The 25,163-nt window shown below is 36.5% G+C and overlaps 1 protein-coding gene across 1 annotated transcript in view; it reads left to right on the top strand.

Moving 5' to 3' along the window:
• SATL1 (spermidine/spermine N1-acetyl transferase like 1) overlaps positions 1 to 25,163 on the top strand; it is a 143,275-nt gene that overhangs the window by 87,962 nt on the left and 30,150 nt on the right. Inside the window, exon 5 of the mRNA XM_054470643.1 lies at positions 2,806 to 2,983. The gene's annotated coding sequence lies outside the window, so the exon portion shown is untranslated. The remainder of the gene's footprint in view (positions 1 to 2,805; positions 2,984 to 25,163) is intronic.

Raw genomic sequence — 25,163 nt, 5'->3', positions numbered from 1 at the left:
TACCACAGGTAACTGAAACCACAGGAAGTGAAACTGCAAATAAGGGGGACTGCTATATTATGGCATACTGTCATAGCTGACATGAAAAGATTGGTTAGGTGATTACTATAATCTTTCATAGCTATGACTGTCTAGGATTCTCTAAGAAAATGCATCTACCAGCTTCAAATAGGTGGTACTCTACTTAAAAGGATGTGGCTTTTAATATGTAATACACTGTCATTTATTGGAGGTCAAAGTATATTTTTCAAATATATCTTATTCATACTCATAGATTTCTTCCTGGAAAAGGACTTTCACAAGAGTATATTTCTCGTTTAGCCTAGGAATGAATCACAAAAAAATGGCCTATTATACAATAATATTTCACTCATTCAATAAGATTTATTGGGTACCAAGTACTATTCCAGGCATTTCATAGGTAATCATGGTTAAAATAAAGATCTACGTTTTTAAATAGCTTACAATATACAAGAGAAAGACAGACATAAAAATAAGCATAATTAGTAAATTTGACAAGATGCACAGTACCCAAAGATAGGGTCAACATAAATACTGGGTTGCTAGGACATTTCCAGTTTATGCCTGTTGTCCCAGAATAATTATTAGTAATGCTCTCTTCATTCCCAATGTGCACTAATTTAGACAGATAGATTAAATAGTCACTCTACTAGTAGGCCACTAGGGGTGGCAGGCACCTCTGCCACATCTCTCGCTCTCTTTTTTATTTTATTTTATTTTATTTTATTTTATTTTATTTTATTTTGTTTTATTTTGTTTTATTTTATTTGAGACAGGGCCTAGCTCTGTCACCCAGGCTGGATTGCAATGGTGCAATCACAGCTCATGCAGCATCTACCTCCTGGACTCAAGTAATCCTCCCACCTCAGCTCCCAAGTACCTGGGATTATAGTTGTACACCACCACACTTGGCTCTTTTATTATTATTATTTTATATTTTGAAGAGACTGGGTCTCACTGTGTTGCCCAGGCTGGTCTTGAACTTCTGAGCTCAAGAGACCCAGCCGTCTCAGCCTCCTGAGTAGCTGGGATTACAGGCATATGCCACTGTACCCAGACAGCCCCAACTCTTAGTGACGTTTTGATAATTTCAAGAAAACTGTGGAGAGTCATTTTGCCCAGGATATGGCTGCAGTGTCTCCTCCCTGATCTGAACTGAGAAAAAGTTTTCTAAAGTCTGAAACTCAGTAGGAACGTTTCTCACGAGTCAATTCACAGGACCTATAAACATGCACAGAAACTGCAATTCCAAGAAAAGAAGAACTATTTTAACCTTCCTCCAGCCTAAACACAAAGAAGAGATTCCATGGAGTCAGAGTTCAGATTGTCTGAATCCCAGGTCTCTGAGTATCCGAGTATGTTTGGGGATGGAGGTGATAGGCAAGAAGGGGAAGTTTCTTTGATAAGATTAGGTACATAAAATCCAAAAGGAAGCTGTTTGCCCTTTGTAGAGCGTATTTTTTTCATAATGTAAAATATGACACACTGATTCTACTACATAAACACATTGCTAAAAGGAGTGAAAGGGCAACATCAGAAAACATAACGCAGTTTTTAGGTAAAAACATAGTACAGTACTTTAAAAGTTTCATTTACACCTTTAAATATGGAAACAACTTCACTGGGCCAAAATGACCCACTGAACATTCAACTACCCAACATTCCAAAAGTGCCCACCGGAATTACTATGTCAAATGGTGCTGTTTAGAGAAATTTAAGTCACATCTGTTTTCAATAGCCAATATTTAGAAAAAAAAGTTGTACTTCTTGGCTTGGCAAAGATTTTATGCTGTTTCATAGACAGGTATGATTATGCCACTTATTTCTTTGGGCATTTCTTTCCTTTTACATGGATTCACACGGTTTTTATTATATCATGTAAGTACACATTTGTATTGAACACATTGCAGATTGAAAATTTTCTTAAAAATATAGTACAACCTTTAGATATTCTAAGAAACAGTGTTAAATATAAGTAGCCTAAAACAATTACTAATATTGACACAAGTAAAAATTTTAGTTACTGGTCCATAGAATTTTTCATATTTATCTCAAAGATCAGAGACAAACATGTTATCTTTAAGAGAAAATAATTATTTATCTCTTCTAAAAATAATCACCTTTAAAAAAAACAGATACTTTCAGGTTTGTGAATTTTAAACAACAGAACATTTGCTTGTAATACTGTCTAGTTCCTTAGCCTTAGATACTACAAAGCATTGATTCCCTCTCTAATTAAACCATAATTAATTATTTATATCTTTAACCTATAGAAATAAAGCAACTAAAATTTTTCTTACATTATTCACAATGTGCAGTCAGAAAACACCAAGAGAGGAACAGAATTCAAAACAGTATAAACAAGCGATCCACCATCATGAGAGTAAGACAGAAGAAGGCAGTCCTGACAACTACATTTAAAGACTGCTGCAATTAGGAGAGGCAATCAGCAGAGATTGTGAATGGTTTATATAGGAGATAAGGGACCATGGATTTTGAACTTGTTCCTTACAGCATGTGTAAATTACTAGTTAACTTTTTGGTTGTGCACTTGTCAGATCCCCATATCTATACTTCCTGTATATAGAACATGCATGAATTGTGTATGAGTTGTATACCACTTGAGTTCAGTCATAGCCATTTATTATTTCCAAGAACTATTTGTTCATCTTTGTACTAAGATTCATGTTTTATTATTTGCCAAAGTTAAACCTTTGCTTGAAACATATTGCTACTAATACATTTTCCAACCCTGCTCATAACCAGAGATTTCTGACCTTACAGCCACCAAGAATGCTGAACAATCATCTGAGGACATCATTGGGTATCACTGGCAAAGAGAAGAGATGAAGAAAAGATAAGAGAAAGAAATGAAAGTGGAAGAGGGCAGAAAGAGAGAAACAAAAGTAAGGAGAGTTTTCAGGAGGAGAAAATAAAGAGAAGACAGAGAAGCAAGTGTCCGGTAAGGAAACAAATACAGATGTAATCCAGTTGGGATACCAGGCTTTCATTAGGATATTCTCTCTCTTTTTCTCCTTAGATCCACATTTGTCAGGATGCCAATTCACCTAATCATATCTGCCATATATTTTCCATCTAAGTCACCTTGACAAGCTATCGTTAACCTTGTAGCCCCTGTGTGCCTCAGAATCCACTCTTCTCCCCACCTGCTGGCATGTATATTTATTTTTATGTAAGTATTTCTGCTGGAATTATCTATTATTGTACTTTATTCACCATTCTTCCTTTCTTGCCACTAATAAAATTGCAGTTTCATGGGAGTTTCAGGTTGAACCTTCATGCCACCTGTTAATACAGATAATTTTTTATCTACCCAGCTTACCTTGACCTGGTATAATTTGTTTGCTCTCAACAACTCTACTTCAATTTTTTTTTTTTTTTTTTTTTTTTTTGAGATGGAGTCTCGCTGTGTTGCCCAGGCTGGACTGTAGTGGCGCGACCTCGGCTCACTGCAAGCTCCGCCTCCCGGGTTCACGCCATTCTCCTGCCTCAGCCTCCTGAGTAGCTGGGACTACAGGCGCCCGCCACCACGCCCGGCTAATTTTTTGTATTTTTAGTAGAGACGGGGTTTCACCGTGTTAGCCAGGATGGTCTCGATTTCCTAACCTCGTGATCCGCCCGCCTCGGCCTCCCAAAGTGCTGGGATTACAGACGTGAGCCACCGCGCCTGGCCTCTACTTCAATGTTTAAAAAATGATCTCCTTGTTTTATAATATCATAGCAATAAAGTATGTACTTAATATTATTAGGTTGGTGCCAAAGTAATTGCAGTTTTTGCAATTATTTTTAACGGCAAAACAGCAATTACTTTTGCACCAACCTAATATTAGTACAATATTATGAAAATATACATGCACATTTTTGGAAAACAGGCATTTTTGTTTATTTGTTTTTATTATGGTAAGAGACAAATAATTATTTGAGTATTTAGTAAGAAATAAGATACAAAAGGTTATACATCATAGATAGACTCTAATTCTTTATCTAAGCTCCACATGAATTCCCTCTACAAAAATCCATTGGTTTTTGACAGGAGGCTGAGTATCTCTTGATTCAGAATTTATATATTATTATTGTAATTATTATTGTTATTATTGTAAACTGAAGCACTCTACTTAAACATTTTGGTGACATGTGTTTCAAACCTTCTGGAAACAACCAGCTCTGTCAGAAATATACTTCTTTCTATTAAACCAAATTCTATTTTCCTGAAACTTCCAGCCAATATGGAGCAAATTCACTGTGACACACTTAGAAAGTCCTACCATATGGTGAGACTTCAGAAATACAGTAGCATCAAGACTATCAGACTGACAAGTCATAGGAAGGCAACATTTCAGCTTACACATCCAATATACTATGGGTGTAGTTAATATTGCCTTTCTTCATCTATATCCTTTCTAAGACTTAAGGTTAGCTGTAAATTATCTATGTGAAGCACATAATGGTGGTTACCTATGTAACAACATATTGCCCAATAAACACCTTTCTTCTCCCAACAGAGGCTGGGGGTGTTAATTATTGTTATCTCAGCCTGCCTTGCAGCTAGGAGTGGCCACATGGAACAATTCTAGCCAATGAGACATAAGGGGAAGTTTGCTGGGGTTTCTCAGAAAGTTTCTTCTGTAAAAAAGGAAAGGGCAGCCTTCCCTTGCAGCCCCTTTCTTCCTGCTTTGCATACAGCTGTGTCATGATGTGATGCTTGGAATGGCTGCAGTCATCTTGCAACCCTGAGAAGAATCATCCTAATAAACTGGAGGTTCCAGAGCAGAAAGATAGGGAAAAAAAATAGGGTCCTTGATAACCTCAGTGAACTAATGAATCAAGCCTGGGACTGCCTAACCTAAGACTTCTTGTTATGTGAGATTTATTAATAAATCTTTGCTGTTTAAAATATGTTTAGTTGGGTGTTCTCTTACTTGCAGCCAAAAGTATTCTAACTGACAAACCATGTTAATTAAAGGGACAATAATATGGATCAACCAAAATGCCTTTGAAAAAAATTCTAGGGATATAACGTAAATATTCTGTATTCTACACATTGGGAACAGTAGCTAGCAACCTGTTAATCTGATGCATGAAACAGGACACAATTAAATCCAAGAAGGTTAACAATAGATTCTAAATTTTGAATTGATTGTATAAAGGGGAATTCAGTGTGGACTGCAATTAAAGTATAATCAGATATAATAGATAACTGTATTTAAATAATTCATTAAAACTAATCTTATAATAACAAGAGTCCATCTAGATGAACTAGGATATATTTGCCTGATCTACATATGGCCAAACATATTTCAAAGGGAGAAAAAATTACCTTAATTCTGCCACTTGCTAACTGTGTGGCCTTGGGAAGGTTACCTAATCTCTCTGTGCTTCAGTTTCCTCTTTTGAAAAGTAGAAATTAAAATAATAACACCACCCTCTTAGGGTTGTTATGGGGATTAGACAAGTAAAACACTTACCTGGCACATAGTAAGTGCTCAATAAGTGTGGCTACTATTATTATTTATTATTTTATCACATAAACGTAGTTCAAATAAAAACTCAGAACAAAATGTGGTCATTTAGGTGAGCAGGACATGACACAATTTTAGCTTTCATCCTTGAATGAGTTGGAAAAAATCAGGCAAGAAATGTGTAGATTGTTAATGGAAGTAGGGGTTAATTTAAAAGTATTAGATTGGTTCAAACGTAATTGCGGTTTTTGCCATTAATATACCAATCTACTAGTTTGGATTTAAGTTCAAAAACATAACTAATAGCAGTTACCTTTGGGAGGATAGTGACTGAAAGTTGGCAAGAAGGGGACACTGGGGTGCTAATAATATTCTGGTTCTTGATCTAGGTACTAGTTACATGGGCTTGCTCACTGTGTGAAGATTTATCTAACTGTGCATTTATGATACTTTTCTGAATGTAATACTTTAGTAAAAAATATTTTTAAAAGGCAGGTTGGGTGTTCATAAAAATAGTGTAAATCTACTGTAAAATAAAGTCAGATTCTTATCTTGAAAGAGGCATAGTATACTTTACCTGTTTATGGACAAAGACAAATTCATAAATAATAAGCCATAAGAAAATGAGATTAATCTGAGGGGTCTTTCTGAGATTTACGAAGATTTCTCAGGACAGTATAATGAGGAACTAAGCTTGTGTTCCTCTCTTCAGAGACTGAACTAAGCTCAGTGAACCTTGACATTATCCCATCATGGCCTTAAATGAATTCTTGCTCAGAAAAGGGAAAGATTTATGGTGGAGTTAAGTATATAGACTCCAGAGCCCAAGACTTTGGGTTCATATCTCTTGGCTCCCCCATTTACTCGCTGTGTATTTCAGTTTCTCCATCTGTAAAATGAGAATAACAGCGCATGTACCTCAGTGGGTTACTGTGATAATAATATGAGTTATATATATCAACTCATTTTTTATCACAATGACCCAATGAGGTTGCATATATATATGTACCCAATTTACGTATATGATAAATACATATACATATATACATGTATGTATTTACCACAGTGCTTGGCACATAGATGCTATAAAAGTATTAGCTGTTATTATAGATTCTAGGCTCCTCTCCGTTTAAAAACTTTATCCCAAATGTTGAGGGACTCTGGTAGGATTAAGGCTCCATCCTGGCCTCCAAACTGTGATTTATCGAAGTGAAAGGCTCGTTATGATGGTGGTCAGCAAACAGCTAGAAAATTCTGCATAGAACAGTAGAAACAGATTCACATGAATCAGGCAAGCCAAAGATCATTTGAACATTTGTACTGAAAGGAATAGTAGTAAAAAAGTAACAATAATATTTTTAATGATAATAATAATTTGTACATTGGCTCCCATCTCATTTCTTCTTGCCTACTTAAGGACTTTGCTGCGGAAAATCTTCATTTCTCTCCTGCATTAGAATTTTCAGCTTTCCATTGGATCATTCTCATCAATAAATATGCTCTGATTTCCTTAATCTCCAAAACAAAAAATATTTGCCCCATATCTTCCTTCAGCTATTTTTCTTTTCTCTACTCCCATTCACAGCAAAACTCCTCAAAAGAAATGCTGTTTCCAATATTTCTTCCCTATTCTATCTTGAACCCACTTCAGTCCAACTTTTTCCTTACCAATCTGCTCCTGTTATGCAAAGAAATAAAAGTCCAGATTAATTTAGCTGGAGCAGAAACCACTGGAGTCAATAACTGGTAGGAACACCTAAATGGTGATTGACAAATTGCTATAAGCTGAGAATGGACCTGCTTAGGAGTTAAAAAAAAAAAAAAAACTCCCGAGTCACATTCTTAGGGGGACTCTCACACTTTCAATACCTTACTACCAAATCAACAGGGCTGCAGTATAATAATAGTGGATCACAACTGTGAGAGCTGCAAGACTCAGACTGTATTTAAGGAGGCTCCAGGAAAACTCCCAACAGGGGAGACAAAACCAAGGTCACTAGGGAAAATTTTAGCTGTTGGCACCACAACTACAGCAAACACTAAGAACCTAACTCCTAGCCAGATAAACATAAAACCTCACACTCCTTTTATCCGATACATCATGTAAAAAATTACAAAGCATGCTAAAAGGCAGGGAAAATAGTCTGAAGAGACAAAGCACCAGAACCAGACTCAAATGTGGCAGAGACTTTGGAATTTTCAGACAGGAAATTTAAAATAAGCATGATTAATATGCTAAAGATTTTAATGGAAAAAGTGGACAATATACAGGAATAGATAGGTAATGTTAGCAGAGATGGAAACCCTAAGAAAGAATCAAAATGAAATGCTAGAAATCAAAACACTGTGACAGAAGTGAAGAATGTCTTTGATGCGCTTATTAGTAGACTGAACATGGCTGAGGAAAGAATCTGAGCTGAAAAATATCTCAGTAGAAACTTCCCAAACTGAAATGCAAAGAGAAAAAAAGAATTAAAAAAGTAGAATACCTAAGAACTGTCGGACAATTAAAAAGCTATGATGTATGCATAATGGGAATACCGGAAGGAGAAGAAAGAAAGAAAAGAACAGAAGAAATATTTGAAGTGATAATGGCTGATAATTTTCTGAAGTTAATAGCAGACACCAAACCACAGATCCAGGAATCTCAGAGAATACTAACCAGGATAAATACCAAAAACTCTATACCTAGATATATAATTTAAACTGCTAAAAACCAAAGACAAAGAGAAAATCTTGAAAGAAGCCAGAGTGGGGTAGAGGTGGGGTGGAGTGGAGTGGGAAAAGCTATTACAGTAATCAAAGAGAGACTGTGATGGTTCAAACTAGGGTGGTGGCAGTGTAAGTGGAGAAAAGTGGTTGGATTTGGGGTATATTTTGAAGATAAAGCTGTAGAATTTCCTGATGGATTGGAAATGGGATATAAGAATAGAGATGAACAGCATGAAATATTCATTGCCCCCTAGCGTCAGTCTCATGAGGAATTCTTTATCTTAGTCATCTCTTTCAATTATTACATTCACCTACTATTTCATACTTTCACTACTCCAAATAAAAATTTTCATGGGGTAAAATTGGGGTTATGATGTAAGAACAGTTCCACTCCCTGGTCCTTACCATTCAGCCCCCACCTATAAACTTCTCTGCATTGGCGTTCATCCTTAACTCTTCCATTCCCATCTCAATGGAAGAGGTGTTTCCCAATCCTAACGAATCCCATTCTTCCATATGTGTTCCTGATCCCACCCTTTTCTGCCTCTTTCTGGTTCCTTTTCCATCGATTATTCCCCTTGTTTCTGAATCCTCAACCTCTTCCTTTCCATTGGCTCCTTCCCATTAGTATTTAAACATGTTCGAGTATTTTCAGTGACAGAGAAACAGACAGAGATGGGGAGAGGGGAGAGTTATCACTATTTATTGCCTTTTCTTTATAGCACAGCCTGTTGGAAGAGTAATAATCACTCATTGCCTATGCTCACTTATTTTTGCTGAAAATCTTTTAATAAATGCTACAGAGAGAAATTATATATAACGAGGATGCAGGTACACTTTACTATTTGCTATGCGCTCCCAAAAGAAAATATTTGTGGGGCTGCCAAAGAAAATGTCCTTGGGCTTCCTCACTTCTTACTACTCCTCAGCCTACTGCATTTTTATTCCATTCCCTTCAGGCCACTGAAATTGAAACTGTATACATCAAGGTTATATATAACTTACTAGTTGCTAAATCTAGCAGGCACTTTTCCAACCTGATCTTCTGTGAACATTTGCAGCCTTTGACACTGGTGACAACTCCCTTCTGGAAACTCTGTGCTCCCTTAGATTCTGTGACATTACTGTCTTCCAGACTTTCCCCATACCTCTATAGATAATATTTTCAGTCTTCAGGTGCTCATCTTCTTCCATTTAGTCCATAAACATTGGGACTTCTTAGGACTATACCATTGGGGTTCTGATCTAAGTTTTTGTACTCTTTGTTGAGTAATCTCACTGTGATTATGTCTTCATCTATACTCTCTATAAAAATATTCTCAAATCTATCTCCAGTGTAGATATCCAACTGCTTAATGAACATCTCTGCTTGAAAATTTCAGACACCTAAAATTTTATATGACTGAAGCTGAACTCATAATCTTGTCTCCCTACCTATTCTTTCTCCTATATGCCATGTTTCATTAAATTGCACTCTCAACTATTCATGAAAGCCCAAAATCCAGGGGTCTTCCTCTGCCCTACGATCCCCCTCATCCTCACATGTATTAATAGTCGGTCACCAACTCTCCTCACTTCTACCTCCTAAATAACTCTTGAATTGTGTCCTTTTTCTTCCCTACCTCTACTGCTTTATTTCGGGAACTCATTATTATTATTATTATTACTTACCTAGATTAAAACAACAACTCCTAACTGGTTTTGGATCTTTCCTTTTTTCATTAGATTTATCTCTCTAGGCTGGGCACAGTAGCTCATGCCTGTAATCCTAGCATTTTGCGAGGCCAAGGCAGATGGAACGCTTGCGCTCAGGAGTTTGAGACCAGCCTGAGCAACATGGTGAAACCCTATCTCTATGAAAAGTACAAAAAAATTACTCAAGCACGGTGGTGAGTGCCTATAGTCTCAGCTACTTCAGGTTGGGGGGTTGAGGGGGGAGGATCGCTTGAGCCTGGGAGGTCGAGTCTGTAGTGAGCCGAGATCATGTCACTGCACTCCAGCCTGGGTGACAAAGTGAGGCCCTGTCTCACACACACACACACACACAGGATTTATCTCACTCTTTTTTTTTTAATGAAAGCAAATGCATTTTATTTTATAAGTAACAAAATATAATTTATAATTAAATGCAGTACTTCTCAGAACCAAGGAGAGTGAATCAAGTATTGATTTTTGTTGTAATTTTCCCAACAAAATTGTAAGGCAGTATAACACACCCATCATTTCACATTTCACTTCTGCAGCACAAGACTATCACTTAGAAAATATTTGAAGTTTTTTTTTCTTCAACTTTTAAGTTCCGGGGTACACGTGCAGGATGTGCAGGTTTGTTACATAGGTAAATGTGTGCCATGGTTGTTTGCTTCACAGATCAACCCATCAGCCAGGAATTAAGCCCAGCATTCATTAGCTATTCTTCCTGGTGCTCTCCCTACCCCCATCCCCCATCGACAGGCCCCAGTGTGTGTTGTTTCCTGTCATGTGTCCATGTGCTCTCATTGTTCAGCTCCCACTTAGAAGTGAGAACATGCAGCATTTGGTTTTCTCTTCCTGCATTAGTTTGCTGAGGATAACAGCTCCCAGCTCCATCCATGTCCCTGCAAAGGACATGATCTTGTTCCTTTTTATGGCTGCATAGTATTCCATGGGTTATCTCTCTAAAAGATAAAACTTATCATGTCACTGTTACTTTTAAATTATTTTGATGATTCTCAGTCACCTTCAGGATAAATCCAAACATTTGAGTATGGCATACCAAGTCCTTTTAAGATCTAGCTACCGCCTACCTCTTCAACTTCATCTGTTGCTACTCCTTCCTCATACTCTAAGCACTGAAAACCTTACAGACCCCTGGCATCCTTCTCGCATTTTGTTATCTCCAGACTTTCATAAAAGCTTCTTTTACTACCTGGAATACATACCATTCTCATTTAACATGAATAACTTCTATTTCCCACTTAAAACTCAGCTCAGGAAGCTTCTTCCAGGAAGCTTTACTTGATCTTTACTTTGAGATAGATGTTCTTTCTGTTGCTCCTTTGGCACCCTCTGCATATCTCTAGCACAGCACTTACATTGACTTATATCTATATATAGGACTGCCTCTCCAACAATACTGAGACTCTTGAAAACAGAGATTTGTCTGTTCATTTTCTTGTCTCCCTAGTGCCTAGCATTATACCTACCTGGCACATAGAAGGTAATCAAATTTTTTGAATGAATGGTTAAGTAAATGAGAGCTTCGCCCCTACCTTCAATTTAATCTGCAAGGTTGTACATTCTCCTCCTTTCATACCTTCCCTTTCTCATGAGTCAGACATTTCTCATTTTAGGTTTAATGTCTCTTTTTAAATACTTCCATCTTGAAGCTTTCCATTAACAATAAACATAATAGTATACACACACACAAACACACACACTATACACACACACACACACATATATATATACATACACACATACATATATATTTGTAGATGCTTTATGTTATTATTGAAACACTCATTAATTGGGAGTTCACATATGCTTTTGAAGCTTTAATTCTGAGCAGGGAAGAAATGTTCTTCTTCCTGGTGCAAAATTCATTTATTTCCTTCAAGAGCACTCTAAAATGTGTATTTCTTTCAGTTTCTTTTTGAACAATGAAAAGAAAGAAATTTAATCTTTTCTATGTAAAACAATGTGAATATAGCATTTTCTGTATCATAATTGATAATTGTATAAAACAGGAGACATTAAAATAATTTAATCATGCAAAAGATTTATGTAAATTCTAAGTGGCAATATAAGGCAACAATATAAAATAATTCACTTCAGAGGACTGGTCCAAGATGGCCAAATAGGAATAGCTCTGGTCTGCAGTTCCCAGCATGATTGACACAGAAGACGGGTGATTTCTGCATTTCCAAATGAGGTACCTGGTTCATTTCACTGGGACTGGTCGGACAGTGGGTGCAGCCCACAGAGGGCAAGACGAAGCAGGGTGGGGCATCACCTCAGCTGGGAGGTGCAAGGGGTCAAGGGATTTCCCTTTCCTAGCCAAGGGAAGCTGTGACAGACTGTACTGGGAAAATCAGGACACTGCCACCTAAACACCGCACTTTTCCAATGGTCTTAGCAAATGGCACACCAGGAGATTATATCCTGCGCTTGGCTCAGCGGGTCCCACACCCATGGAGCCTTGCTCACTGCTAGTCTGAGATCGTACTGTGAGGCAGCAAGCCTGGCTGGGGGAGGGGTGTCCACCATTGCTGAGGCTTGAGTAGGTATACAAAGCCGCCAGGAAGCTTGAACTGGGTGGAGCCCACCGCAGCTCAAGGAGGCCCACCTGCCTCTGTAGGCCCCACCTCTGGGGGCACAGCATAGCTGAACAAAAGGCAGCAGAAACTTCTGCCAACTTAAATGTCCTGTCTGACAGCTCTGAAGAGAGTAGTCGTTCTCCCACCATGGTGTTTTAGCTCTGAGAATGGACAGACTGCCTCCTCAAGTGGGTCCCTGACCCTCATGTAGCCTAACTTGGAGACAACTCCCTGTAGGGGCCAACTGGCACCTCATACAGCCGGGTGCCCCTCTGAGATGAAGCTCCCAGAGGAAGGATCAGGCAGCAATATTTGCTGTTCTGCAATATTTGCTGTTCTGCAACCTCTGCTGGTGATACCCAGGCAAACAGGGTCTGGAGTGGACCTCCAGCAAACTCCAGCAGACCTGCAGCTGAGGGACCTGACTGTTAGAAGGAAAACTAACAAACAGAAGGGAATAGCATCAACATCAACAAAAAGGACATCCACACCAAAACTCCATCTGTAGGTCACCATCATCAAAGCCGAAACATAGATAAAACCACAAAGATGGGGAGAAACCAGAGCGGAAAAGCTGAAAATTCTAAAAACCAGAGCGCCCCTTCTCCTCCAAAGGATAGCAGCTCCATGCCAGCAACGGAACAAAGCTGGACAGAGAATGACTTTGACAAGTTGACAGAAGTAGACTTTAGAAGGTTAGTAATAACAAACTTCTCTGAGCTAAAGGAGGACGTTCGAATCCATTGCAAGGAAGCTAAAAACCTTGAAAAAAGATTAGATGAATGGCTAACTAGAATAAACAGTGTAGAAAAGACCTTAAATGACCTGATGGAGCTGAAAACCACAGCATGAGGACTACGTGACGCATGCACAAGCTTCAATAGCCGAATCAGTCAAGTGGAAGAAAGGGTACCAGTGATTGAAGATCAAATTAATGAAATGAAGCGAGAAGAGAAGTTTAGAAAAAAAAAGAATAAAAAGAAATGAACAAAGCCTCCAAGAAATATGGGAGTATGTGAAAAGACCAAGTCTTCATTTGATTGGTGCACCTGAAAGTGATGAGGAGAATGGAACCAAGCTGGAAAACACTCTTCAGGATATTATCCAGGAGAACTTCCCCAACCTAGCAAGGCAGGCCAACATTCAAATTCAGGAAATACAGAGAATGCCACAAAGATACACATCGAGAAGAGCAACCCCAAGACACATAATTGTCAGATACACCAAGGCTGAAATGAAGGAAAAAATGTTAAGGGCAGCCAGAGAGAAAAGTCGGGTTACCCACAAAGGGAAGCCCATCAGACTAACAGAAGATCTCTCGGTAGAAACCTTACAAGCCAGAAGAGAGTGGGGGCCAATATTCAGTAGTCTTAAAGAAAAGAATTTTCAACACAGAATTTCATATCCAGCCAAACTAAGCTTCATAAGTGAAGGAGAAATACAATACTTTACAGACTAGCAAATGCTGAGAGATTTTGTCACCATCAGGCCTGCCTTACAAGAGCTCCTGAAGGAAGCACTAAACATGGAAAGGAACAACCGGTACCAACCACTGCAAAAACATGCCAAATTGTAAAGACCATCGATGCTAGGAAAAAACTGCATCAACTAATGGGCAAAATAACCAGCTAACACCACAATGACAGGATCAAATTCATGCATAACAATATTAACCTTAAATGTAAATGGGCTAAATGCCCCAATTAAAAGACACAAACTGGCAAATTGGATAAAGAGTCAAGACCCATCAGTGTGCTGTATTCAGGAGACCCATCTCACGTGCAGATACACACATGGGCTCAAAATAAAGGGATGGAGGACGATCTAACAAGCAAATGGAAAGAAAAAAAAAAGCAGAGGTTGCAATCCTAGTCTCTGATAAAACAGACTTTAAACCAGCAAAGACCAAAAGAGACAAAGAAGGCCATTACATAATGGTAGGGGGATCAATTCAACAAGAAGAGCTAACTATCCTAAATATATATGCACCCAATACAGGAGCACCCAGATTCATAAAGCAAGTTCTTAGAGACTTACAAAGAGACTTAGACCCCCACACAATAATAGTAGGAGACTTTAACATCCCACTGTCAACATTAGACAGATCAACAAGACAAAAAGTTAACAAGGATATCCAAGAATTGAACTCAGCTCTGCACCAAGAAGACCTAATAGACATCTACAGAACTCTCTATCCCAAATCAACAAAATATACATTCTTCTCAGCACCACATCGCACTTATTCCAAAATTGACCACATAGTTGGAAGTAAAGCACTCCTCAGCAAATGTAAAAGAACAGAAATCACAACAAACTGTCTCTCAGACCACAGTGCAATCAAATTAGAACTCAGGATTAAGAAACTCACTCAAAACCGCACAACTACATGGAAACTGAACAACCTGCTCCTAAATGACTACTGGGTACATAACGAAATAAAGGCAGAAATAAAGATGTTCTATGAAACCAATGAGAACAAAGACACAATGTAGCAGAATCTCTGGGACACATTTAAAGCAGTGTGTAGAGGGAAATTTACAGTACTAAACGCCCCCAAGAGAAAGCAGGAAAGATCTAAAATTGACACCCTAACATTACAATTAAAAGAACTAGAGAAGCAAGAGCAAACACATTCAAAAGCTAGCAGAAGGCAAGAATAACTAAGATCAGAGCAGAACTGAAGGAGATAGAGACACAAAAAAACCTTCAAAAAATCAATGAATCTAGGAGCTGGTTTTTTGAAAACATCAACAAAATTGATAGACTGCTAGCAAGACTAATAAAGAATATAAGGGAGAAGAATCAAATAGATGCAATAAAAAATGATAAAGGGGATATCACCACTGATCCCACAGAAATACAAACTACCATCAGAGAATACTATAAACACCTCTATGCAAATAAACTCGAAAATCTAGAAGAAATGGATAAATTCCTGGACACATACACTCTCCCAAGACTAAACCAGGAAGAAGCTGAATCTCTGAATAGACCAATAACAGGCTCTGAAATTGAGGCGATAATTAATAGCCTACTAACCAAAAAAAGTCCAGGACCAGATGGATTCACAGCCAAATTCTACCAGATGTACAAAGAGGAGCTGGCACCATTCCTTCTGAAACTATTCCCATCAATAGAAAAAGAGGGAATCCTCCTTAACTCATTTTATGAGGCCAGCATTATCCTGATTCCAAAGCCTGGCAGAGATACAACAAAAAAAGAGAATTTTAGATGAATATCCCTGATGAACATCGATGTGAAAATCCTCAATAAAATACTGGCAAAACGAATCCAGCAGCACATCAAAAAGCTTATCCACCATGATCAAGTTGGCTTCAACCCTAGGATGCACGCCTGGTTCAACATACACAAATCAATAAACATAATCCATCACATAAACAGAACCAAAGACAAAAACAACATGATTATCTCAATAGATGCAGAAAAGACCTTTGACAAAATTCAACAACCCTTCATGCTAAAAACTCTCAATAAACTAGGTACTGATGGAACGTATCTCAAAATAATAAGACTATTTATGACAAACCCACAGCTGATATCATACTGAATGGGCAAAAACTGGAAGCATTCCCTTTGAAAACTGGCACAAGACAGGGATGCCCTCTCTCACCACTCCTATTCAACATAGTGTTGGAAGTTCTGGCCAGGGCAATCAGGCAAGAGAAAGAAATAAAGCGTATTCAATTAGGAAAAGAGGAAGTCAAATTGTCCCTGTTTGCAGATGACATGATTGTATATCTAGAAAACCCCATCACCTCAGCCTAAAATCTCCTTAAGCTGAGAAGCAACTTCAGCAAAGTCTCAGGATACAAAATCACGATGTAAAAATCACAAGCATTCTTAGACACCAATAACAGACAAACAGAGAGCCAAATCATGAGTGAACTCCCATTCACAATTGCTACAAAGAGAATAAAATACCTAGGAATCCAACTTACAAGGGATGCGAAGGACCTCTTCAAGAGAACTACAAACCACTGCTCAACAAAATAAAAGAGGACACAAACAAATGGAAGAACATTCCATACTCATGGATAGGAAGAGTCAGTATCATGAAAATGGCCATTCTGCCCAAGGTAATTTATAGATTTAATGCCATCCCCATCAAGCTACCAATAATTTTCTTCACAGAATTGGAAAAAACTACTTTGAAGTTCATGTGGAACCAAAAAAGAGCCTGCATTGCCAAGACAATCCTAAGCCAAAAGAACAAAGCTGGAGGCATCATGCTACCTGACTTCAAGCTATACTACAAGGCTACAGTAACCAAAACAGCATGGCACTGATACCAAAACAGAGATATAGACCAATGGAACAGAATAGAGCCCTCAGAAATAACACCACACATCTACAACCATCTGATCTTTGACAAACCTGACAAAAATAAGAAATGGGGAAAAGATTCCCTTTTTAATAAATGGTGCTGGGAAAACTGGCTAGCCATATGTAGAAAGCTGAAACTGGATCCCTTCCTTACACTTTATACAAAAATTAATTCAAGATTGATTAAGGACTTAAATATTAGACCTAAAACCATAAAAACCCTAGAAGAAAACCTAGGCAATACCATTCAGGGACACAGGCATGGGCAAGGGCTTCATGTCTAAAACCCCAAAAGCAATGGCAACAAAAGCCAAAATAGACAAATGGGATCTAATTAAACTAAAGAGCTTCTGCACAGCAAAAGAAACTAACATCAGAGTGAACAGGCAATCTAAAGAATGGGAGAACATTTTTGCAATCTACCCATCTGACAAAGGGCTAATATCCAGAATCTACAAAGAACTTAAACAAATTTACAAGAAAAAATCAAACAACCCCATCAAAAAGTGGGTAAAGGATATGAACAGACACTTCTCAAAAGAAGACACTTATGCAGCCAACAGACACATGAAAAAATGCTCATCATCACTGGTCATCAGAGAAATGCAAATCAAAACCACAATGAGATAACATCTCACACGATTTAGAATGGTGATCATTAAAAAGTCAGGAAACAACAGGTGCTGGAGAGGATGTGGAGAAATAGGAAGGCTTTTACACTGTTGGTGGGAGTGTAAATTTGTTCAACCATTGTGGAAGACAGTGTGGCAATTCCTCAAGGATCTAGAACTAGAAATACCATTTGACCCAGCAATCCCATTACTGGGTATGTACCCAAAGGATTATAAATTATGCTACTATAAAGACACATGCACACGTATGTTTATTGTGGCACTATTCACAATAGCAGAGACTTGGAACCAACCCTAATGTCCATCAATGACAGACTGGATTAAGAAAATGTGGCACATATACACCATGGAATACTATGCTGCCATAAAAAAGGGTAAGTTCATGTCCTTTGTAGCGTCATGGATGAAACTGGAAACCATAATTCTGAGCAGACTATCACAAGGACAGAAAACCGAACACCGCATGTTCTCACTCATAGGTGGGAATTGAACAATGAGAACACTTGGACATAGGGCAGGGAACATCACACACTGGGGCCTGTTGTGGGGTGGGGGGATTGGGGAGGGATAGCATTAGGAGAAATACCTAATGTAAATGATGAGTTAATGGGTGCAGCACACCAACATGGCACATGTATACATAAGTAACAAACCTGCATGTTGTGCACATGTAACCTAGAACTTAAAGTATAATAAAAATAATAATAATTCACTTCATGGATTGGTAGTCATTTGGATTGAAAAAGTCCAGTAACAAAGCAGATTTTGTGTTATTTGCCAACAGGATATGGAGCAAGTTAAGAGAATTAGATCACAAAGGGTTAAAATTGTAAGCTGTTTCATTTTACAAATGGAAAGAATGAGGTACAGAGAAGTTAATGCCTTCATCCGGATCACATGGCTTGGAATAGAGACAAAACTAAATCTAAACTAACATTCCTTGGTTCTTGGATCTGATACTATGAATAATAATACAACCTACATTTATATAGTGCTTTAGAGTTTAAAAAGGACTTTCAGATACATTATCTTCTTTGATCCTCAAAGTTATCTTTGAGGTAAGGCAAATATTATCCCTGACTTATAGATGAGAAAACAGGAGTGGGGTGAAGTGAGGTGGTAGAGTGTCAGGCTCAGAGAGATTAAGTAACCTCTTAAAAACATATAACTAGTAAAGTATCGAATAGGGAATAGGATTCAAGTCTTTTGACTATAAATTGCACACTAGATCACAGTATATTGCATAGGACTCTGAATCAGCAAGTTAGTGACAAGAATTTAACTGTTTATTTTTATTCTTTCCTTTTTGAAAAATAATACATTAAAATTATATGGTGACCGACTGCAAGGAAGTTAATAAATGAAAATGTTCCCTGAGTCAGTTTACCAGTGTTTCAAAGTAACTTTGAATTTTGATACATGAATCATTCTAACTACAGTGAATACATTTCCTATAATGGTATATATCAGCTTACCCAAAATGGGGTGGGAGGGGTGTGGTGGTGGGGGTAAAACTTGTGAAAGGAATAAAGGCCATCATTTGGTGCTTCAATCCCTGGAGGCTGGTTCAAGTCCTGGGCAATTTACTAGGTACCTAATTTGTGCTAAGGGTTCTGAGGGCTACAAAATTTTGATAAGATGTGGTTGCTGCTCCTTGAGAATTTTACACCCTGGTTGGACTGTCCAAATCAATAGGCATAAAAAATTATACAAAAAATACTAAAGTGGTACAGTTTATAATCCACAGAAAAGAAAATCAGTAGGGCTAGAGTAGCTAGAGATTGTCTCATTATACTGAAAGCAGCAGTAGTGGTAAAATGCACAAACTCTGGTGCTAGATTGTCTAATTTCAATTTGATTTTTACTACTTATTGTGTGGCCTTAGGCAACTTACTTTAACCTCTCCTGTGCCTCAGGTTCCTCACCAATATTATAGGATTATTGGTAGGATTAAATGAATTAATATGTTTGTAATGTTTAGAAAAATTCCAAGTACCCAATGCTTTACATGTGAGTAAAACATAAATAAAATGATTAATAATCTGGATCCACAAGAAGGACTGACAAAAGTAGGAAAGGCTGAAGCTAGGGAGACCAAATGAGAAGCTGTTGCAGTAATCTAGGCTGGAGTGTTGAAGGATAGGGAAGATGTAACAGATAAAAAGCTCAAAGGAAAGATGGGCTCCTTTGGAAGCGGATTGGAGATACAGAAGGGGAGGAAGAGCCTGAAATGTATTGTGGTCTGCATTTATCCTCAGATTAACTCTTGTGAGGGTAGGTCAATTCTGGGATCTTCAAGATCATTTAGGGTTCCCTGGGCCTGTAATGAAAAAGACCTGAAATCCTTTTTGGCCCTAAAGAGATCTTCTGGATCAAGGGTAACACAGGATTACAATGAGTAAAGCATAATTTGAATTCCCTGGCATCCATCACTGGCCAGGGAATTCTTTACCCTGAAATTGACTAAGTACTCTTAGAAGACAGATCATAATTCATAAAAAGTTAAATGTGGAAATTTAAGACACTGCTTGCAATGGATCACATATTTGGTAAGGATTTTAATTGAATGATTCAATAATGGATTAGCTATACATATATATTTAAAATTTTTTTTCATCTGATATCTAACAGTGAATGGTATGGTGCTGTAGATGTTTGTTTAAGCAAATTCCTATGGGCTCATCATAGATTGACTTGAGATATGTTCTCATGTGTTCAGAGTTTATAAGTTGTATCTACCATTTACACCATTTACATAAGGCAATGGACAATTCTATCACTCTTCTCTGTCTCTTACACACACACACACACACACACACACACTTTCCTATGTGTTTTTACCTTCAAGTGGAAGAAAAAAAGGGACATACTTAAGATTAAAGCAATACAGTGTACTTTTTGCTTTTGATTGCACATTTTGCCTGGCCCAGTACTACTCAGTGTAATTGTCACTTCCCAAGGAAGGTACCCACATTTCCACGTTAAAACTAAAACAAAAATAAATTAGATATCTTTGTAACACTCTCTCATACCATCCTGTGATTCTTCTTCATGGTACTTATTGTACTTTTTCACTAAATAGATAGGTATATATAATTTAATGTCTGTGTACCATGTATCTCCAATGCATAAAATGATGTCTGGCATGAGCTGGATGGTCCCTGGATAGCCTTGGCCAACCCAGTCTATTCTTTTTCTTGCCTATAGTTCTCAAAATAACTATAAAGTACCCTGGGTATGCAATATCCTAAGATAAGGAAGAACTGCCTGAAACAGCCTGGGTCTTATTCCTGTCTCTCCTTGAGTGAGAGAGAAACTGCCTGGGACAGTCTGGGCTTTGGTTCCTTTCACCTCTGGAAGCAGAATGTCCTTAAAAACTTTTCTCAATGACTCATATTACTCCTGAGGTATAAAACCCAGAGTAGACATCCTTTAGGGGTCCCTTAGCTGTGGTACAAATGGGGCACGTGCAGTCAAGACTCCATCCGCCCTGGGTAGATTTATTGAGCCTTGGGGCACCAGCTCACAATGGATCCAAAGGCTTCTCCTGTCCCTTGCTTACTATCTATAAGTAATAAATCTGCTTCATATAACTTGTTTTATGTGTGTTCTCTCATTGAACTCAGGCAATAAATAAAGCTGCAGCCCAAAATGCAGTGGGCAGAAAGATTTGGACTCCTATTCCTGATGGTTGGCATAGTGATGATCTTTGCTACCCTCCACACAGTGGGAGTCTTCTCTTAGGGTTACTTATTAGTGAACCTGCTTCACAACACATAGGTGCTAAGTACATATTTGTTTAATGAACAAAATGGAGAGGAAAGCTAGCATTTATTGATCACCTAGCCCTATGCTAAACACTTTATATGTAAACTCACATTTATTCTTCACAATAGTTCTGTGAGGAAGGTATTATTACCATCATTTTAAAGATGAGGAAACTGAAGTTCAGAAAGATTAAGTAACATTTCTAATGTCACAGAATTATTAAATGGCAATGCCAGAATTCAAACTGAGGACTGTTTGACTTCAAAGCTAATGCTCTTCACTCTACTCCATAGTTTCAATATCTGCTTAATGTAACTTCTCCATTTAATCTATAATGTAAAAGATATGCCTGGGGGTAATATTAAAAAGTGACAAAACAAAGGAATGAAGCAAATATTCAAAGCTAAATAGCTCCACATCAATTTCTAATATCTAATTATCACAAAGAAAGTTGGATTGTAAACAATTATCCAAATGCATTTTGTAGGCTAGCATATATATAAATCATGGAGTCAATAACACAGTCCTTGACTTTTTAAAACAATTATTTTATTTTTCATAATTAAAAAATTTTAATGTAATATATACTTCTAACTTAAAAAATACAGAAGTATATAAAGTAAAACCCCAAATCATTTACCCTCCCACCATCCTACTCTTCAGTGGTAACCAGAGTTAACAGTTTGCTGTGTTGTGTCCATGCTTTTATTGTTTCTGAAAAATCATCAGCTGTTTTTATTAAAAGACTGATATGAAATCATAGTTGACAATTACTATGACAGGGAAACCAGGAGTAGGTAAATGTTTTCATTTAGTGTTTGTGTTCTTAGAGGATGTTTCTTTGTAATCATTGATATTCAGGGTTCAAAGGGTCATGCAGAGTTCATGTGGTCCTTCCAACTTTAGAAGACTCTTTCTTAAAGAGTTTCTGCACAGCAAAAGAAACTATCAACAGAGTAAACAGACAACCTACAGAATGGGAGAAAATATTTGCAAACTATGCATCCAGCAAAGGTCTAACATCCAGAATCCATAAGGAACTTAAACAAATTAACAACTAAAAAACAAACAACACCCCCATTAAAAAGTGGGCAAAGGACGTGAACAGACACTTTTCAAAAGAAGACATACATATGGGCAACAAGCATATGAAAACATGCTTGATATCACTGATCATTAGAAAAATACAAATCAAAACCACAATGAGATACCATCTCACACCAGTCAGAATGGCTATAATTAAAAAGTCAAAAAATAACAGATACTGGTGAGGTTGTGGGGGAAAGGAAACACACACTCCTGATGGGAGTGTAAGTTAGCTTAGCCACTGTAGAAAGCAGTTTTGAGATTTCTCAAAGATTTTAAAACAGAATTTCTGTTTGATCCAGCAATCCCATTATTGGGTATATACCCAAAATAATATAAATTATTCTACCATAAAGACATGTGCACACATATGTTCATTGTAGCACTATTCACAATAGCAAAGGCATGGAATCAACCAAAATGCCCATCAATGGTGGACTGGATAAAGAAAATGTGATATATACGCATCACGGAATTCTATGCAGTCATAAAAAACAATGGAATCATGCCCTCTACAGCAACATTGATGTAGCTGGAGGCCATTATCCTAAGCAAATTAATGCAGGAACAGAAAACCAAATACCTCATGATCTCACTTATCAGTGGGGGCTAAACATTGAATACACACAAGCACAAACAAGTAAACAATAGACACTGGGGCCTACCTGAGGGCAAAGTGTGGGGAGTGGGTGAGGATTAAAAAACTACCTATCAAGTACTACACTTATCACCTGGGTGACAAAATAGTCTGTACACCCAACTCCTGCAACATACAGCTTACCCATGTAACAAACCTGCACAGGTACCCCCACAAACCTAAAATAAAAGTTGTAAGGAAAAAGAAAACTTTATTTCTTCTTCTTTTCTTCTTTTTGTATATTTATTTATTTGTTCCAATATGAATCGAGTGCTTACAATATGCCGGGCTCTGGGAATACAGTGGTGAGCAAAACAGGCAGGGTCCTAGCTCTCATTATAGGTTAGAGGGAAGACAGAAGTATACAATTTTAACTCATGGTGATAAGTAGTATGATAGAATGTGATTCTTAAACTTCAGAGTGTTGGGATGCGTGTTAAATTTGCAGACTGGCCCTACACCAAATCCACTGAATCAGAATACCTGGAGGGTGGATCCCAGGAATCTACATTTTAATAAGCTCCATAGGTGATTCTAATGTGGATGTTTTCTTTTGGCAGTTTATAGAAGAACAGGGTGCAAAGGAAAGTGTATGGTGGGCAGCTTTGTTTAAAGGACGTCAGGGAAGATGTCTGCAAAAAGTTACGTCTAAATTGAGATGAACAATGAGTAAGAATTAACTAGACAGTGGAAAGTTGGGGGTTGGGAAGTAAATAAGAGCATAACAAGAAGAAAGACTTGCCTGAATATGAGAGCAAGAGACAATGCCTGCACTAAGAAATTGAAAGAAGTTCAATATGTCTAAAGAGTTGAGGGTTGTTTTTTTTTACCTATTTAGTTATTTTTAAACTGACAAATGACAATTTGTATGTATCTCTGGTGTACAACACGATGTTCTGATATATGTATACATTGGAATGATTAAATCATGCTAATTAACATATCCAGCATCTTATATCCTTCTTATTTTTTGTGGTGAGAACATTTAAAATCTACTCTCTTAGCAATTTTCAAGTATACTATACGTTATTATTATTTATAGTTAGCATGCTGTACAATAGATCCCCAGAACTTATTCCTACTGTCTAAACAAAAATTTATTTATATAGTATATATATATTTATATAGTATATATAGTATAGATTTACATATATATTTAAATATATTTTTTATCTATATATTTTATATATACTATATAGTATATATATTTATATAGTATATATACTATATATATATTTATATATAGTATATATAAATATATATGTTGTATATATACTATATAAATATATATACTATATAGTATATATAGTATATACTATATATAAATATAGTATATATACACTATATAAATATAATATATATACTATATTATATAATATATATACTATGAAACATAGTATATATACCATATAATATCTACTATATAATGTATATACTATATAATATATACTATATATATACTATATATATAGTATATATATACAATATGGTATATATATTATATATATTGTATATATATTATATAGTAGATTATATATATACTATACATAGTATATATACTATATATATACTATACATAGTATATATACTATATATATACTATACATAGTATATATACTATACATAGTATATATACTATATATATACTATACATAGTATATATACTATATATATACTATATATACCATATTATATATATACTATATATACTATATATACTATATATATACTATGTATATATATACTATATATACACATACTATATATAAACATACTATATATAGTATATATATATGAACTATATATAGTATATATAGTATATATATTCATATATATATTATACTATAGTATATATATACTATATATAGTAGATATAGTATATATAGTAGATATAGTATATATAATACTATATATATACACTATATATACTATATCTACTATATAAACTATATCTACTATATATAGTATATATATTATATTTATATAGTGTATATATACTATATTTATATGTATATAGTATATATAGTATTATAGTATATACTATATATAGTATATATATAGTATAATATATTATACTATATATATACTATATATACACTATATATACTACATAGTATATATTATATATAGTGTATATACTATATAATATATATACTATATAATATATATATTATAGTATATATAC

This window comes from Pongo pygmaeus, chromosome X, assembly GCF_028885625.2.
Source record: "Pongo pygmaeus isolate AG05252 chromosome X, NHGRI_mPonPyg2-v2.0_pri, whole genome shotgun sequence".
In the NCBI taxonomy this organism is placed as follows: Eukaryota; Metazoa; Chordata; class Mammalia; order Primates; family Hominidae; genus Pongo; species Pongo pygmaeus.
Note: the sequence above shows the minus strand (reverse complement) of the source record. Positions and strands in the feature narration are given on the sequence as shown.